Below are 19,364 nucleotides of genomic sequence, written 5' to 3'. Positions count from 1 at the left end.
TGAATAAGAATGGGTATGATTGCTTACTTTTAATAATCAGCAAGGGATAATAAACCACGTGAACCAGATGTGATATGGAGTAAAATTTACAATCTCAGGTGACCAAAGACCTGAGATTTGAGATGCAGATACACCCTTACACTCTTCTATAACCATTTTTTCAGGAATAAGTAGACGTGGATGCTAATATCCGTTAATCCATATTAAAAACTAATAAATTGGCTGGGTTTTTGCTTTCTTCTCCGCTAGTGCCCTCTAGCGTCCAAAATGCACCTTGAGCATTTTGCCCTGCTTGTCAATTATAATCCAATGAAAGATTATTTTAAAAAATAAAATTTCGAACATTGACTCTTGATCATGCTATTATCCTACAAATAGCAATATAAAATACTGTTTTCCCATGTTTTCTAGACTAAGAAATACACATACAAAAATGAATCTCTGGAGGAAATGGAATTTTTAAAAAATCCACTGTTTTCTAAGGCTTCACATCTTTAGTGCAGCTACCTTGGAACCCGGATAATCATCTTTTTCATTATGTTTTAATGCAAATTGTAAATGGGGCTTATTATAGTTTATGGTAATAACTGGAATTATAGGTGCATAAAACCCTAAAGATCTTGTTATTGGTTGTGATGGAAATTATTTACTGAGGCAGGCAGGGTTGCTTTTATATCTGTTGCATACTTTGCATTCTGGCAGCCCCAAAGCAACCCCATGTTGGCTGGAACACTCTCCTTCCAAAGGCACATTACAATCTACAGACCAACCGGCAGCAGCGGGTAGGGAACCCGCCGAGGTGCTGGTCTGGGTGCCTTTACTGCGGACCTGAAAACACGCTTCACAGTGCTCTAGATTGGTACATGGCCGGGCTGCCGCAGCCTCAGCGCGGCCAGCTCCCCGGCCTGCAGGTGGCATTCACGTTCCTAGGCAGCTGGGCTTGGAGAGGAATCCCAGCTGCAAGGAAGCCCCTTCCCCCACCCGGAGGACACGGAGGTCGCCCCAAGTACTGAGCCCCAGCTTCTCTGGGCCCGCCCCTAGGCCCTGGCCCCGCCCAACCCGAGGAGTCGGCAGGCAGCGATTGAAGACAGGGGAGGGGCCGGGAGGTGGGCTGAGGAGGTGGGGCTTGGGAGGTGACAAAAGCCGGGAAGAGGAAAAGCCCTGACCCGCCCACTGGTCCCTGGATCTGTAGAGTTGGTGTCACAGGCTGAAACAGCTGGGCCCAGTGAGGATTGCCTGTGTGTGAGTGTGAGTTTGAGCGTGTGAATAACTGTGGCGCCTCGGGCTGCTCGCCAACGTACCTTCCCCTGCAGGTAACCTCAGGCTTTGAGGGGCGGCCCAGGTCCCTGGCTGTTGTGGGAGGCTTTAATTCATAAAAGGCTGGAATGTGGAAAAGAAAGAAAGCTCGGGTCTTGGCTATGGAGGCAGGAACTTAGCGGCAAGGCCTAAGTTCAAGCAGGGACAAATCCAGGTATTCAGCATGGGAAAGGGAAAAAAAGGAAGAAGAGGGTGCTGGAGGTAGGGAAACCTGCTCTTGGGCATGGGAGGAAGAAATTGGGCGCTGAGGAAGTTGGATGCAGTGACAAGTGGAAGACCAGATCTGCATACGGAAAGGAAAATCTTTCTGTAGGAGGTTTCAAAGATGCTTAGAAGACCGTCTTGGATATAATAGGAAGAAAACATGTGACAGTGGGGAACTGGGTGCAAAGAAGGGTGTAAGCTGAGGACTTGGGCGTGGACAGCGAACTCAGGCTGCGAGGGACTGGCAGTGGCACATAGGCTGCGTCCGCCTGGGGGCGCGAGGGGGCGGAGCTCTGGTTTGGATCTGAAGACTGTTCCCTAGGTCACCCTGGGCGCGGTGGGGGTCGGGAAAGCATTCCTCCCTTGAGATGGGATTTCAAGTTCTAGGAGGGCGTTACTCTGCCAGCTCCAAGTGTCTGGGTGTTAAAGGTCCCGGCACCCAATAGGGAACATCAAGAGTGGAAATCTGGAAAGAGGAACCCGTCCAGATTCCGTTGGAGCCCTCTTGCACAACGTCCACAGGGACATCTGCAAGCTCACAGCGTCACCCGAGGACATACAAACCCCTAGGCCAGCTAACAGACTACGGACCAGGGACACACCCTCAGATGTGTGCAGGTAGAAAGATTTGTACTCCCTCGACCTTTATTTGGAAGGTGGACGTGGACACAAAGCTGCCCTTTGCTCCTCTGGATATTCAGCACTGTACTTTAAACCAGATAAATCAGGCAGCCTGACTGGTATTAAAAACAGCTAAATCCTCCTGACGTGTGTGTGTGTGTGTGTGTGTGTGTGTGTGTGTGTGTGTGTGTGTATGTGTGTTTGTGTTGTTTGTGTGTGTGTGTGTGTGTTTGTTTTAAGACTTTCTATTCCCGGTTTTGTTGTGTTTTAGGAGATAAACTGCAGTTGAGTCCACAAGATTGAGAGGAGTTGGTGTGACTAGAAGTCCGTTCACTGTAAAGGTGAGAATTCATAATTTCTCTTCTTCTGTACTTTCTTTGATGTGGCCATCCTGCCTTTAATTAGTTTTGAGGGCAAGCTAAGATACTGCAATGGAATGAGTCAAGAATATTTCCAATGATAAATTAAAACCGCTTTATTTCTTTTAGCCTAGCGTCTTCTCTGATCTGCAAGAGACTATATTTGGCCAGCAATTATTGTAGTTCTTAAACATAGCCTTTAAAAATTGGCTAAAAATTTGAGGTTAACAAAAATAAAATAGAGCAAGTGGCTCTTTTTACTTGAACTACCCTGTATTATTATTCCAAGTTTGTTTTCTGGAATTACACTAGTATGTCAGGAGATTGGAATTTAACTACCTTCAGATTCAATAAATGAACTGGTGGCTGTTCATTTATTGGGCTTGAAACAGCCCTTCTTTCAGAAGTTGGGGTTGGATGGAGACAGAAAATCAGAGAGGTATAAGAATTCAATGAATCCAGTGAGATCTAAAGCCCAGGGCATTAAAATCAAATCCAGAAGAAACACACTAATGCCTTACATTGTAGTAACAATAATTCTTTGTTGTTGTTGTTGAAAGAAGAAAATTTAATACATAATTAATGCAGGGAAAACTTAAAATGTTCAGTAATGCATTATAACACATAGAAAAATTATTGCAGAGAGTATGTTTGCATTCACTGAGAAGGAAACTAAAAAAAAAACTGTTCCTTAGTTTTGCCATTTTAAATACAGAGTCTGATCTATTAACTGTATTTGCCATCAAGGAAAAATAGCCCAGTCATAACTATTGCATAATACTGTGTAAGAACATGGCCATGAAAATGTACTATCAAAACCAAGATAAGCTTGCCGCTGCTTTTATTTGTTATGTTTTAAAGCAAAGACAGGTATGAAAGTAGGATTAAGCATGACAGATTCATACACTTAAAGCTATACTATAAAATGTTCTTGAAATTACTGATAGAAGTAATTAACTCATCCACAAGTTTGCTCATTTCTTTTATTCTAGTTGAGTTCTAAGTTCCCTGGTAAGATATAGGGAGCCTCCTGAATACTAATAAGCAGGAATCTAGAACTACAAATTTGAGAAGTGAAAGTGCGCCTGGGGTTGGGATTATATCCTCATTTATCACAAGAAACTAAGGTTTACAGCTTACTTATAATTTTTTATTTAAAGGCCAGAATGCTTTAGCTCAACTGTTCAAGAGAGACTGTTTTTCAGCTTCTCATCTAATCTTCTTATTTATTTTTGTATTTATTTTTTTCAATTGATTTCTCCTGACTTTTCAGTCCTCACTCTAACTTAAGGGGTTAAAAGTAGTTTGCAGTTGTGTTGCTGGGCAAAGTTTCTATTAAAGTGTCATGAGAAGGAACAGATTCTTTTAGCAGGCTCAAGGCCTGTGTCTCTTCGAGAATAAGCATAAACCATGGTCTTCTTTGAAGGCTCACAGTTTCATTTCTTCCAAAGGATCCAGCTTTGTTCTTTATGGGATTAGATTAATTGGTATTTTGTACCCCCACATGCCATTTTTTAAAGGGCCATGCCTCCCTAAAACAATGCTGTTTCCCCCATCCCACCCACTGGTAGCTTATCCTCGCCTGTGAAGGGCCAGAGGAACCATGGAGGAGTTAGGATACTAAAGAACAAGACAGGTACATGCTTGGGTCCTGGGAAGTGGACCTTTCCTATTCAGATTTCTCTAATTGAGAAGTCACTTTTGTATTTAGCTTCACATCTCTGAAGCCTGTGTTGTCTCTGGGAAAGCAGAGTTCTACCAGGAATTCTTTATTTTGCACAGTTCCACCAGGAATTCTTTGTCTTGCACTTCTGAAGTTATCTGGAATATGGGTCATAAGAACCAGTTGAATCTCCTCAATGGTAGTTATTTTCACCAAAACAGCTTTTTAGGACAAATACTAGCACTTGCCGTTCTGCTCATCTTATGGGCCCAATAAAATGAGGAATTGAATTGGATAAATATGTTCAAATAGGATGATATTGTGAAAATAATCTCATTTCATAAGACAAACCAATAGTTGAGAATAGTGATTGCATTATTAAGGACATGTACAAGGTCAGACACCCCTACCCTTTAGCAAGGTGGCCTTGGGCAAAGCTAGTTTTCTCTAAAGGTAAAATGGTTAAACAATTTCCATCTTATAGGGCTAATAGGGCTGACACAAACCACATATAAAGAACACAACACAATGCTTTATACAGAGAAAATTCTCGATTCTGATGGTAAATATAATTGTTATTTGCTTTGCATGTAAGAACTATTATGAACTGTTCTTTTAGTAGTCACGAGATTGTTTATATTTCATTTCCACTTTATAATGAAATAATGACAAGGCATATATCCAATCTGTTCTTCTTTTTAGATTTATTGAAGTAAAAATGTCCCAAAAAATCCATGGCGGTTCTGTGGTAGAAATGCAAGGAGATGAAATGACACGAATCATTTGGGAACTGATTAAAGAAAAACTCATTTTTCCTTATGTGGAATTGGATCTGCATAGGTAAATGAATTATTCGTCCATGAAGCTAGCAGATTCAGAAAGTTTAATCTAAGTTATTTCAGGGTGCAATTGGCTTTTAAAAAATAGATGTAGCCATGTTTTGTGAACAGGCTTAAATATACCTAATGAACCTTCTAATTTAACATTCTAGTAGAAAAACTGGATTTATCATTATCTAGAACTCAAGAATCATAAGGGGAACAAATTTTGAGGGCTTTCTTACCTTGATTCCAGTGATGGTTTTATTTGTAATAAATCAGTGCCCACGAGTAGCACAATGTATTACTTGTGGAAGAGAAAAAAACGAGAGGGTGTAAAAAATAGTAAAGTAAATTTTATCCTTTCAATCTCAATTTTCTATCATTCTCTTAATCAGTCAGTGGATGTTTCCTTTTCATTCTTGACCTTTCACCCTTTCATACAGCTGCTGCACTGAAAGAACCCTCATGGTTCTCTGAGACACCCACCTCAAGCCCCAGTTCCCTTAGGTCATCTTTGTCTCTTTGCCCCATCTTTACAGTGTTTGGGGGCAGATGTGAAAGTATGTTCGTAATTCTCTCATTTTTTCCTTGTGTCTTTTATAAGCAGCTCTTGTTTTTGAACATTCAAACTAAGTAGAGGAAGAATGTTTAAAAAGGTGAAGTGGCTAAAGCCTGGTATAGTACAACACGTTTCAGTCAAATTGTTGGCAACTATTAAGTGTCTGTCTCCATCCAGAAGTATTCAGAATGTGTCCTGAGGACCTGTTAACTTGCTTTGGTTTAGACATTCAGTTCTCATGCTGTCATTAGATGCCCTTTTTAATTGTTCTAAAATTAAGCTGCTGATAATGTCTGTATTGCAGCCACCATGTGGTGTAAAGACTGTGCTTGTAGGAGTCCACCAAACATACAGGAAACAGAGCATAAAAACAGTTTCCAAGTGGGTTGAAGAAGCATTTCACAAACTCTCTCCTTTTTCAGAACTTTTCATGACATTATGTGAACTTGCAGGGGTTACAGGGTCCAGAATAATAATGCTAGCCTCTTTAGTATAGACTCATAAGGCCTTTTAAAGGGGTGTCTTTATGCCTAGGCAGAAAAAAAAAGTCAGTGGCTACAAACTAAAGAATTCTTGCAAGTTCAAATAAGTTTTAAGTTGTTCCAAAATTGCTGTTATTTCTGCTTCTTTTTGAAAGAAGTGTAGTGATTGATTGTTTTTGATTTTGTTTTTTGATTTTTTATTTTGTTTTTGTTGTTGTTGTTTTTATGAAGACTCAGTAGTGGTCCTGGCTATTTATTTCTTATTTTCATTTAGAAATGTTAAGGGAAGCAGAAAATCCACTAATTTTCTGGTAGATTCTTCTGATGAGAATCATACCTAGGAACATGAAAACTGTGGCCATCCTTCTTGTGGAGTTGGGATTAGACGTTGTCTATATTCAGCATTTTCTATGCAGGAAGATAAGAAAGTATATGGCTTTGTTAGATTTATGTGAATTATCTAAAGTTGAAGCATTAGACATTTTTTTTATTTGTGAATCAATCAAGATTGCTATTTCTGTGTTTGCATCAGCAGTTGGGATATCTAAGGAAAGAAGATGTGAAAACTAAGAACAGAAATCTAGAGCCTATTTGGTTTAGCAATTTTTTTGAGAGCTGAAAAACTTTAAATTCTTAGAGAACAAAATAAGTTATTCTATTATTTTATTTTTACTACTTTCCATAAAATCATGTTTTTGTGTTCCATGAACAGCCAACATTCATTCAGCTCTGAATGACCTGCAGTATGGGTGTTGGTGTACGTTGAGCTAAAACTTTCTGGTGCATATGAAACTGATGATGGGTTCTACTACTTATCCAATAAACTGCAGGCTTGTTTCCAGAACATAGAGACTTGCCCAAGAATTAGGGGAAGGTTCACCTTATGACTAACTGGCATAAATGAAGCAGTCATTAGTATTTTTTGCACAACAGTAATCTCTATACCCTTCACCACTTTAATGTCAGAATACAAAACATCCTTTAAGCCTTCCACACCTTTATTTTTCAAGCACAATATTTACTAAGGGAAAATTAGGTAGTGCTTAGGTTTAACTTGTATGCTAATTATATAGAGGGAAGCCATGCCAAAGGGTTGTTCATGTGTTGTTATTGCCTCAAGATGGTAAAAAATAGGGGGCAATTTGGCAGAGTTCATTGTTTTCCATTCAATTTCCAGATAGACAACTGCCCACTAGCCTAGTTCTCTTGACTCTTTACTTCCTTCTTGAATTGTCAGTCATCTTCTATGTTTAGAATACATCAGTGCTAAAACTTGACAGATTTAGGTGTCTTTGAGGCCTTTATCTTCTGCATAGCAACCTCTGCGTGTCAACAGTGGGGTCATGGATTAGAACTTATTTATTTTCCTGAAGTATTGATACTTTTTTCCCTTTCTAGCTATGACTTAGGCATAGAGAATAGTGTTGCCACCAATGACCAGGTCACCAAGGATGCTGCAGAAGCTATAAAGAAGTATAATGTTGGCATCAAATGTGATACTATCACCCCTGACGAGAAGAGGGTTGAGGAGTTCAAGTTGAAGCAAATGTAGAAATCACCAAATGGCACTATCCGAAATATTCTGGGTGGCACTGTCTTCAGAGAAGCAATTATCTGCAAAAATATCCCACGACTTGTGAATGGATGGATAAAACCCATCATCATAGGCCATCATGCTTATGGGGACCAAGTAAGTCATTTGGGCATAACTTTCCATATATTTTTACATGACCCAGCAATTCTGATTTATATGGGTTTTTATCCTTATCTTTTGGTTTCTACACCTATTAAGCAAAGTTGCAAAATTTAGAAATTCTAGTATGTATAGCTGTATATTTACCCACATTTAGGTAGAGGTAAATACAGATAAACTTACTGTAGATACCCATCTCAACACATGATTTTTGCCAAACATGTTTTTTTCTTTCTTTATCCTTTTGTTAGTTATATCACACAAATGCCCAATTATTTTTTATTTTTTTTTATTTTTTAGTAGTATCATATGATCCAACCAGGTCAGTGGTTTTCAATGCTGGCTGCATAATAAGATCCACTTATGAATGATTCATTGGTTTGGTTAGGTTTAGCTTTACCTTTTTGGTTTTTGTCTAATATCTGAGTCCCATCTCCACCAGCTGAAATCTGAATTCAGGCTTTTGAATCAGTTCCACAAGTGATTCTAATGTACAGATAGGGTTGAAAACCACAAAATATGATATTAAACATGATAACTGGCTTAGTATTTAAAAGCAATCTAGTTAGAACATTTTTTCCTACTTGAAAACCAAAAATGGATTCTGTATTTCTATACAAATAGACTCATTGCCAAGTTAAGCAGAAAAGCTGCCAATTAAACAAATTCCAAATTGTGTTGAGGCAGGTTTCAGATTTTCATAGAAAGAAGCTTATGTCTTACAAGAACCTTAAAAACAGGAATTCCCTAATGCTAAAATCCAAAATCTGCACTTCTATGTAGTCATCCCTTTAAATGGTGTGGCCAGGGAAGATGTTTCTGGGGACAGGGTTGCCAGCTCAGTCCCCAAGAAGTTGGTTAACTTTGTTCCACCCTGTGGTTCATACTGTCCCTTCATCCTGGCCAGAACCCTCACAGGTACCAGAGTCCCAGGCAAGGATGCATAGGTGGCAGTTCTTACCAATTCAGTCTGTCTTTTTTTTTTTAATTGTAGCATCAGTCATTTGTAATAATGGACATTCTGTTGTTTAAAGTCAAGATTAAAATTTTCAAATGCCAGGTTGATTTGCTGTGTAAATGTGCATAAACCCTATGCAAAGCATTTACAGTGCCTTGATGTCTCAGTTCTTCCTTTTGAGAAATGGAAACAAATCAGCAACCCATAGTTAATGACTTTATATGTCATAAGTGTTCTTTGTAGAGTAGATATTTAATCTTTTTTGTTATCTGAATACTCTTTTACCTACTGTTAGTATTACTATCAACCAATAGGTGTGGCTGGTGCTTGTTAATTCCTAACTCCAAGTCTCCCAATTAACCCAAGTCTTTGAGTAAGTTTCAGTGCACGAATGACTTGTGAATACCTCATGTGTACCAGGCACATTTCTCCACTGGAATGGCTTATGCTCATGAGGGAGGTGAGCAGGATTTGGGGGGGGGGGGTTCATCAACTGTCACAGCAGCTTCCAGATGATTTTTTTCATGTGGACAAGTGATAACTGGAACGACTGACCCCTGAAAGTCTAAGTAATGATCCCAAGTCTCTGGACTCAGGATGCATTATTTTCATTATATCACACTGATATCTTTGTAAGATTGATGTGAGAATCAAATGAGATCATCTTAAAGCATTTGATACATAGTAAGGACAAAGCATCAGCTCTATCATAATTTTCAGCACAAGTAGTATTATAATCCTCCCTGCAGGACAGCTTTCTCAGCCCATGGGCCAGGTTGTATCTCTTCATCACCTTGCAGCATTTTTATTGATTTATTGGCTTATGACTCTTTCTGACATTTGAAAACTCTCTGTCACTTCTCACTTAGTATTGTCTTTATTAGGTTGGTAAGCTTCCTAAAGAAAGTATCTTGTGTTATTCTCTGTATTCTCTGTATCAGTGCCCATAAAACTGTCACATACATGGTAGCCTTCTAATAAATACTGACTGACTTTTTAATGTGCATTACCACTAACTAGAGGAACTCTGGACTATCTTGGTTTCTATCTCTTTAAAGATCTGCCAGATGTGGTAGCCTGTAATCCCAGCAACTCAGGAGGCTAAGGCAGGAGGATCCCAACTTCAAGGCCAGCCTCAGCAACTGGGGAGACCCTGTCTCAGATTAATTAAATAAAAAAGACTTGGAATGTAGTTCAGTGGTTATGCACCCCTGAATTCAATCCCTAATAACAAAAAAAGGACAAGCTATATTCTCTTGTTTATCTTGGTGTCTTCTTGTGCTCATGTGTGTTTCTCTGTCTCTCTCTCTCTCTCTCAGATATATATATATATTTCCTTATAATTCCTATTGGGATATTTTTCTTTTCTTAATACCTTTTTCCTACTTATATAGTACAGAGCAACTGATTTTGTCGTTCCTGGGCCTGGAAAAGTAGAGATAACCTACACACCAAGTGATGGAACCCAGAAGGTGACATACCTGGTACATAACTTTGAAGGTATGTATGAGTCCATCATAAGCTACATCTTCTTTTTTTTTAAAACAAATGATTTAGAAACATTATTACTGTTTTTTTTTCAAAATTAGTATGTGACTGCCTAAAAATATAACCCAATTCTACACTTCTACAGGACCTAAAATCTAACTTAAAAAGTAGTTGGTTCCATACCCTCCCATGGCATGAATAAAGCATGAAGGGGTTAGTCACTTAACTGGAAATGCATATAGGCAATGACAAGGAGACATTTATGCATTTGTCTTAAAATATGGAGGGAAGATTTGCAGGAATATCTTATGCACAAATGGTATAAATTAAACATTAATAGCCCTAAATCATCTGTCATGCAATCCTACCCTTTGCTCTGGTGGGGTTTGTATTTAGAAATGGTTGCATTATTTGCTAAGATTTTCTCCTTACCCTTTTGGGAATTTATCCTGTGAAAGTGAAACATTTGTTTTTTTGATTTTTCTTCCCTGGCAGCTTCAAAGTTTCATTAGGGCAATCCCACCCAAAAGTTGTTGATAGTACTCATTTAAACAAACAAATTTAAAAAATTTAAACAAACAAATTTTAAAAAAAGATAACACCTATATATCTTTTTTTTCCTTACTTCCTTTAAATAATGTCATCTTAATAGAATCTACTTCTGTGAGTTTCAGCACCCTGGGAGTTGGTATGGGTTCAAGTTTCAGAGTTCAACTAATAAAAGTTGTGACACATGAATGATTACATGTAGCATAATTATTTCCACCAATTGCAGTAGGCATGCTCAGTATCCTTCTGGAAATTACAAGAATTTTCATTTAGTATTTAAAATGCAAATCTCTCTCAATAATTATGGGCTGAGTACACCCTTAAGTTCAAAATACATGTTGGAAATTGTTAAAGTACATAAAAAACAAATTCAAAATTATTTGCCCATTTGTGAGTATATTTCTGTCACATTAGCAGGTTTTTAAAAATATTTTTTAATTGTTGTTAGACTTTTATTTTATTTATTTTTATATGCAGTGTTGAGAATCGAACCCAGTGCCTCACACATGCCAGGCAAGTGTGCTACCGCTGAGCCACAGCCACAGCCCCCATATTAGTAGTTTTTGGTATTTCAGTATCTTTGGGATCCTGAAGACCATATGCTTTTCTTATTTCCGTGGCCCTTCCAAAACAAGTTAGACTATTCTTATCTAGAACTTATTTTCATCCTATCCTGTCCCTTGAAAACTTTTGAACTGTTCATTTTGGAAGACTGCCAGGGAATTGAAGTCTAGGCTCAGCCAGGGGAGCCAAGAATTGGTATTTTGGTTGTGGAGATTCCTTTAACCTCGTTCCAGCTATCCCACGTTTACTTTCTTTTTTTCTCTCATTGCTCCCTGCAGTGGGTGGTGGAGTTGCCATGGAAATGTACAATGAAGACAAGTCAATTGAAGATTTTGCACACAGTTCCTTCCAAATGGCTCTGTCTAAGGGTTGGCCTTTGTATCTGAGCACCAAAAACACTATTCTGAAGAAATATGATGGGCGCTTTAAAGACATCTTTCAGGAGATATATGACAAGTAACTGCCATTCTTTATTCCTTTTTCTTTCTTTTGTTTCCAAGTAAGCTGGCATTTATGGTATAGAATTTGCATTTTCTTATCCCTTTGATTCTGTGACAAATCAAGTGAAAATCTTCAATAATCCTTAAATTACATAAGAGCAAAACTAAGATTTAGCAGGAGTGAAATAAAACCACTCTGAATTGCTTTTGGAAAATAAACATGTTCTAAAAAAGGGCCCATCCTTAATTTTTCACAGAGCCAGGATTGTTTAGTATTTGACTAAAGTACCCTGTTAGTGATAGAAAGTTCTGATTTGTCAAATATGTCAGTTTATGAGTCAGGCCCATTTTCTTCTTTCTAAAAATCATTGTAATGATTGAAACTCTACCTTACATGGTCTTTTGAACTTAAGTATAAATTTATAACAACCTCGGGCCCAACAACCTGTGAGGTGAGCCTGTGTTAACTCTTCAGTTCAGATGCAGTTTTTCTGGATAAAAAAAATCTTTTCAAAGGCATTTTGATTCCCTCTTCCAACCATCCATCTGTACTAAGCCTAGAAACTGTCCCATAGTATATCTAGTTTCCTGAATGATATCATGTCATTGGAATATCTTTTATTCCCTTTTTTATATTATTTTTTCTTTTCAACACCAAGATTGAACCCAAGGGTGCTTTACTAATAACCTATACCCCAGCCCTTTTTATTTTTTATTTTGAGACAAGGTCTTGCTAAGTTGCTGAGGGTCTTGCTAAATTGCTGAGAAATTGCAATCCTCCTGCCTAAGCCTCCTGGGTTGCTAGAATTATAGGAATAGACCACTATACTCAGCTTCCTTTGCTACATTCTTAAAAGACTCTGAGTCTCAAGAATATGATCAGTACTATATTGAAAATTAGAAATTAAAGCAATAGTTGGGTCAGCCTACTGTATCACACCTTTCCTGCAAGGTGTGACAGGTGGCCAAATTGGGGTTTCATAGCCAGAGAATGCTTGAGCAGAGATTTAGCCTGTGTTAGAGTCCCACATTTGTGCTCCGTCTACTGAAAAAGGCTGCTCGCTGTCCTCTTCCAAGCCTTTGGGAGAAGCAGATGACAGCCCTGAAAAGCCAACTTCTTTTTTAATTGTTCTAATTTTTCTCTTGTTTCTTAGGCAGTACAAATCCCAATTTGAAGCCCAAAAGATCTGGTATGAGCATAGGCTCATCGATGACATGGTGCCTCAAGCTATGAAATCAGAGGGAGGCTTCATCTGGGCCTGTAAAAACTATGATGGTGATGTGCAGTCAGACTCCATGGCCCAAGGTAAGGAGCCAGAGCAGCAGGTGGAGGTAGATGGAGCCTGCTAGCCCTGAGGTCATTCCATGGTAGATCTATAGTTTGGGAAGAGGGATTTCATAGTCCTTAGTTGTAAAACTATGAAATGCTAGTGCTACAAAGCACCCAGATCCATCATTCATTTTCTGACACATAAAGAAATTAAGTTTAGATGGGGAAGTGAATTATTCAAGGTCACAGAGGAAATAAGCAGGGGTTTAACACTGCTGGCTCCAGTCTTATGTTAAACTCACCTCATCCTTTTTTTCCTTGAAGTTTTAAAATGTCCAACAGGTAGCCAACTACCTGGTCCAGAAGTCACCCCCTTTTCCTGCATTCATTTTCCCTCTGGTGATATTATGAAAACCAAGTGTACTCAGGCAAGGAGGAGCAATAAAGTGAGTGGCCTGGGTTGTCGGGCAACTGTGAGCAGTATCTCCAGGAGCTCATTCACCTGGCAACAGGTCCTGATCATGCCCCTACTGCCAGCCTTGAATCAGGCTGCTTTGTTACTGTGTGTGTGTGTGTGTGTGTGTGTGTATAAATATATATTTGTATGTGTTTATGTCTGTGTGTGTGTGTGTGTGTGTGTGTGTGTGTGTATATATATATATATATATATATATATATATATATATATATATATATATATTAATTTAAGCTTACTGCTTAGCTTTTAACAAAGGGGATTGTACAAAGAAATATTGAGAAAAGAAGTCCAGGGCCATTCACAGAAATTCCAGGAACCAGGTACTTCATGCCAGGGGAATTGGCCAAATCAACAGAAATTCTCCTTTTCCTGTTTTCCTCAGCACCAAGTTGCTGCTCAGTTTCAGTTACTCTTGGTAGCTGTAGGAACTTGACTCTCCCCAGATGAATGTTTGCATAGGCTTTAATTATGTTTATTTTCTCCCAGGAAGTACTACTTTTTCTCTTTGAAAGTTAAACATCTCTAATCAGTTTGAAAATCAGTAGACCAGCCCCAAGATTACTTTTATATCAGATAACTGAATTACACAACTTTTTACCAACACCACTCCCACCTCCTCTGTCTCCAGATCCTTGGTGGTTGGTACTAAATACATACAGAAAGGTGCACTGCTTAGTGGTGACTCCACAGAAGATGAGGAGAGCTATTCCTTGTCATTGGAGTTCTGGGAGAGGGACCCAAAGTTATTCCATGTTTAAAGGTTCTCATGGCAATAAGAAGAGAGTATCAAAAGAAATATTTCAGATGTAAATGTCCAGTTATAAAAGTTTAAAGGACTATGAAGCAAGAGATCTAAGTACCATGGGCCCTGATAAGAGACCTACTCAAGACCAGAGTCTGGTAGATCAGGTGATCTCAGCTAAATAGATGAAAACCAGCCCAGCTATCTTTTTGTTCATTCAACTCTAGAGACACAAACTACTTCAGACTCAGGCCATTTCATTTATGTCCTCAGTTTTGATAATGACATAAGCTTATATCCTAATATTAATAAATAGACAAATTCACCATGGTAGGGTCCTGAATTCTCTAATCAACTTAATTTGAGTATCTATGAAGCCTCAAAGAAATACAGTGATATGGAAGGAACTATTAATTCCACACAGAAATTTCTTAACTGGGCTTAAAGATGACCAAAAACTAAAATGAAATTAGAGTAGATCCACTTGATCTCTGCCCACACAAAAGTAGCCATTTGTTTATTTATTGGAAGTTTACATTATTAACTTAATGAGAACTCATAGGTGGTGGCACAAATGGAGAAAGGGTCCCTTGAATTCAAGTGAAAAAGTGTACATAAAAAAATAAGTGAATTAACTTAACTTAGAATATGGTTATTTGAATAGGAAACCATGGAAGAGAATTGTTTTGTTGAGGGTATTACAGAGAACAAGGAAGAGCAATTAGAATGTTCTTGAATCTAACCCATCCTGTATTTATGAGCCTTTTTCCCATCCCCATGAGTTTATAGTAAATTGAAGGCAGGAGACAACTCTTTAATCCTTATTTCCTCAGAATAGCAGAGTATCTGCATATAATAACAACAAGATATTGAGCTCTTACTGTGCAGATATTTTTCTAAGAAATATGAATATATATTCACAAATTATATGTATATTCATCTAATCCCACAACAACACAGTAAAGTAGGTCCTTTTATTATTCTCATTTTACAGGTAGGAAAACTGAGTCACAGCAGATATGAAGTCACAGAATAGGGTGAAAAACAGGCAGTCAGACCCCAAACCCTCCATCATGGTGCAGGTACCAGAGATAAATGAGAAACAGCTCAGCTTCTCCAGATCCTTTGACTCTGAGATCTGGATACTTCATTTTCTGAAAGGCAGAGGAGCTACCAATGACTCCATGTGCTCATGCTTACTTTGCTTACCAAGACCTGACAAGACTGAGTCTTTTGCTCTCAATGCTGAGAGACCAGTCTTCTCGCAGATGGACCAGTACTTAATGCTCTGCCACCTACAGGTTATGGCTCCCTTGGCATGATGACTAGTGTGCTGATTTGTCCAGATGGCAAGACAGTAGAAGCAGAGGCTGCCCATGGGACAGTAACACGCCACTACCGCTTGTACCAGAAAGGACAGGAGACGTCCACCAATCCTATTGGTAAGATGGTGTCTACTCCTACATCGATTTCTGACAAGAGAGTGTTCTCCAAAGGCGATCTCCAGAGGAACTCAGGCACATTCCTTAGGCTACTCAGTGTTTTGTGTGAAAAGTCATCAGCAAGTAGCTAATGAATTCTACTAATAGGAGCTATTTTAACATGCTTAATAATGTTCTCAAAATGTGCTTTTCTATTTTGTAGAATAGTATACATTACAGAAAAGAATATTATCAACAACTGTATCAACTGTCCCTAGAGCAGTGAAATGTCACTGGAGGCTACACATCTAAAGTCACATGGATAGATGCCTTCAACAAGGTGTCAAGGACAGCACTTTAAAAAGAGATAGCAGCCTAAAAAGAGGAGACCAATGTAGACATGTAGACAAAAGATATAGAGACCTTTTCTAAGACAGAAATACCTTAAACATCAAGCTCTAGTACCATACCATTAAAATGTAGGTTTTTTTCCCACACTTTTTCTTAGTGCATTATAGTTTCATAACGGTGGGGTTTGTTGTTACATATTGTCCGTGCGCAAAATATAACAACAAAACTTGGCCAATATCACTTCATAGCACATTCCCCCTCCCTCCTTCCACCACCCCCTGGTCCCTTTCCTCTGGGGTTTTGGGGTATTGGGGGGTAGTTTCTATTTGGGAAAGTATTTCCAGCTTTCCTAAAACTTCTGTCCTATATGGATATCATCTAATAAAGCCCACAACCTAAATTTTTTAAAATGTTTTGTTTGGGAGAATTGTGAAAGATTTGGGAATTCTTAGACCTGGGATGACTGTTTCTCTTTTTTAGCTTCCATTTTTGCCTGGACCAGAGGGTTAGCCCACAGAGCAAAGCTGGATAACAATAATGAACTTGGCATCTTTGCAAAGGCTTTGGAAGAAGTCTGCATTGAGACCATTGAGACTGGCTTTATGACCAAAAACTTGGCTGCTTGCATTAAAGGTCTACCCAAGTAAGTATAAGATGCCCTGAACTCTGTGGTCAGATTGCCATTTACCCTCACCAGCCTCAAAACACCAGTGTTTTTTGTAATTATGTAAAGTGAGGTAACTGGCAAATCTGACCACAGAGTTCAGGGCAATTTAATATCCCTTCACTTTTTAGGCAGTAGACTTTAATGCAAGCAGCAAGTTTTGGTAATAAGAGGCCAGTCTCAATGGTCTCAATGAGACTTCTTCCAAAGCCTTTGCAAAGATGCCAAGTTCATTATTGTTTATCCAGCTTTGCTCTGTGGGACTAACCTCTGGTCCTGCCTCAATCTTCTGGTAGCTGGGCTTACAAGCATATGCCACCAAGCCCAGCTACATTTTAGTTTGTGGGACATACAGTCTTTTGAAAACTATGCAAATACTAAACTTGGCATCTACTGTTGTGGCAGGAAGGTGGTCATAGATAATACAAAGATGCATAGATACAGCAACTTGCCAATTATACTTTTGTGTACAAAACCAGACTACAGGCTAAATTTATTCTATGGCTGGGCTATAATTTGCTGATCTAGTTAACAATAATTGAATGAACAACTTATTTAATTTTAAGAAAATGATAGTCAATTAGGAAAAAAGGGAACTCAGAGTCTAGCTAATTCCATCCCATTATTTTCTTTAATTTACAAATGAGACAAATAAGTAGCGCAAGTATAAGATGTTCATTGATTACTATCACTTCCTTAAGTTCCACTAACCTTCGGTACAGTGGAACTTACTGTGCATTGATTGCCTTGGGCTTTTCTGAGGACATGGTAACCAGTATTCCATTGCATTAGCTGCTAATCAGATAACTCTCTCAAAGTCAGAGTTAGTTCCCAGGACTCATCTTAAGAAATTTTAGAAAATATTAACACTAATACCAAGTCCCAACTGGTATATCCTCAGAGATTTCAGTACACCCCAATAAAGTGCATATACTCAATCACTGCAAATTTCTTAACTTGAATTTCCATCAAGAATACAATGTTTGAAATGTTCCAATCTGTATAGTATATGTAATATCTATAGGATCTTTGCAGCCTATTTGATGGGCATGTACCAGCATGATTATGTCAGTTAGTCCATTCTTTTTTGTTTTTCTTAAATAAAACACTGATGAAAACAAGAGCATTTAAGCTTTTTTAAGAACATGTAACGGTGAATGAGAATGTAGGTAAAGCATGGCTATACTCTCAACAGGTTTTGTTATTTCTAAGAATTAAGGAGTAGGATGAGTCTGCTCTCATTGGATTAGTCTAAACTGAAACTTTTGATAGTTTCAACCTCAAAGCTACATGGCATGGAACCTACTGTGAATGTTTGTGCTTCAGCCTCCACTGCAGGATGCCCAAGACTGGGTCAGCCCTATGAACTGGAAACATAGTCATTGTCTGTATTCTTGTAGCTTGGTAACATTAATCAGTTGACTTCTAGAAATAGATAGAATACTGTTAAGTAGTGTTTTTAGGATTTTTTTCTCTACCTCCTACAATATTAGAAACAAACTAAATTTCCATCTTTCCTTTTTTCTCTTCTTTTAGCGTACAGCGTTCTGACTACTTGAATACCTTTGAGTTCATGGACAAACTTGGAGAAAACTTGAAGATAAAACTAGCTCAAGCCAAACTTTAATTTCATGTCTGGGCTTAGGAGGATAAGTGGTCTTGGTAACTAGGTCCACAAGTTTACATTTTTTTGTATTACACTCACAGGTTAAAACAAAATCAATTTTATAATTTGTTTGTAAGCTGGCGTTGATCTTTTCTATAAGTTTACACCCCTTTTCTTATATATACAGTAATTGCCACCTTCCTGAACATGGAAGAGAACTCTTTTTAAATTGTGTTTTATTTTCTAGAAGCAGCCTAGGAGTTACTTTCATATTCAATGTTATTCCTTCACATGTTCCAATATAAATGACCAAAATCAAGAGTGCTCAAAAGGGTTAACAATAGCCACAGTATTTGTTCCCTAAAATCTGTATAATATAGTACTTTACTCCCTTTCCCTGTTGTCCATGACTGTGGGCACTGGGAATTTTGGTGTTACAGATGTCCCAGTATGTGAGGTAGCTACACATTGATCTTGCACATGACTAGAACAAAGAATGCAAGTGTAACTAAAACATGTTGAAGTCATTGCAGTCATTTTTTTCAAGAGCATAGTGAATGTGTCCAAAGTGCTAAATACTTTTGAGGACACTGGGGAGTTCAGAATGCAAAATAAATACTTCCTAGAGGTTTATCTTCTGTATTTGTCTTTTCTTCCTCCTCCTCTGGCCTGAGGATTTTGCTACCCTAAATAGCATTTTATCCACGTGCAATAATGTAAACTGTACCTTTTTTGGACTTCTCCTGGCCTGTTTCATTTGTTTTATATAAATATGATTTCTCAGAGGTTGATATTAAACACTATTCTAGTCCAGTCTTCATCTGAACTGTTAATTTTAATTAAAATCAAGTGCTAATGACTCTTTTCTGGGTTTTTATTTATGCTTATGCCTTATGCCTTATTCTGGCTCCTTGCCATAGGGATTTGATCTGGGGTGGGGGGCGGGGAAAATCTCTGCTCTCAAGAATTAACTGGGGGGGGAGGGAGGGGGGATGGATAAGTAAACAGTGAGAGGTGGATCCCACTACATCGAGAGGAATGAGAATGGCCAAAGGTCATTACTAAAGGAGTAATTAGACAATAGATTCTGTCCATGCACCGCTGAGGAGTTCAG

At 38.4% G+C, this 19,364-nt stretch overlaps 1 pseudogene; it reads left to right on the top strand.

The window, feature by feature from the left end:
* The first annotated feature begins 1,155 nt into the window (after positions 1 to 1,155).
* LOC144374744 (isocitrate dehydrogenase [NADP] cytoplasmic-like) lies at positions 1,156 to 19,110 on the top strand (annotated as a pseudogene).
* Positions 19,111 to 19,364: the final 254 nt, after the last annotated feature.

This window comes from Ictidomys tridecemlineatus, unplaced genomic scaffold, assembly GCF_052094955.1.
Source record: "Ictidomys tridecemlineatus isolate mIctTri1 unplaced genomic scaffold, mIctTri1.hap1 Scaffold_85, whole genome shotgun sequence".
Lineage (NCBI taxonomy): Eukaryota > Metazoa > Chordata > Mammalia > Rodentia > Sciuridae > Ictidomys > Ictidomys tridecemlineatus.
This window is presented reverse-complemented; position numbering and strand designations above follow the sequence as displayed.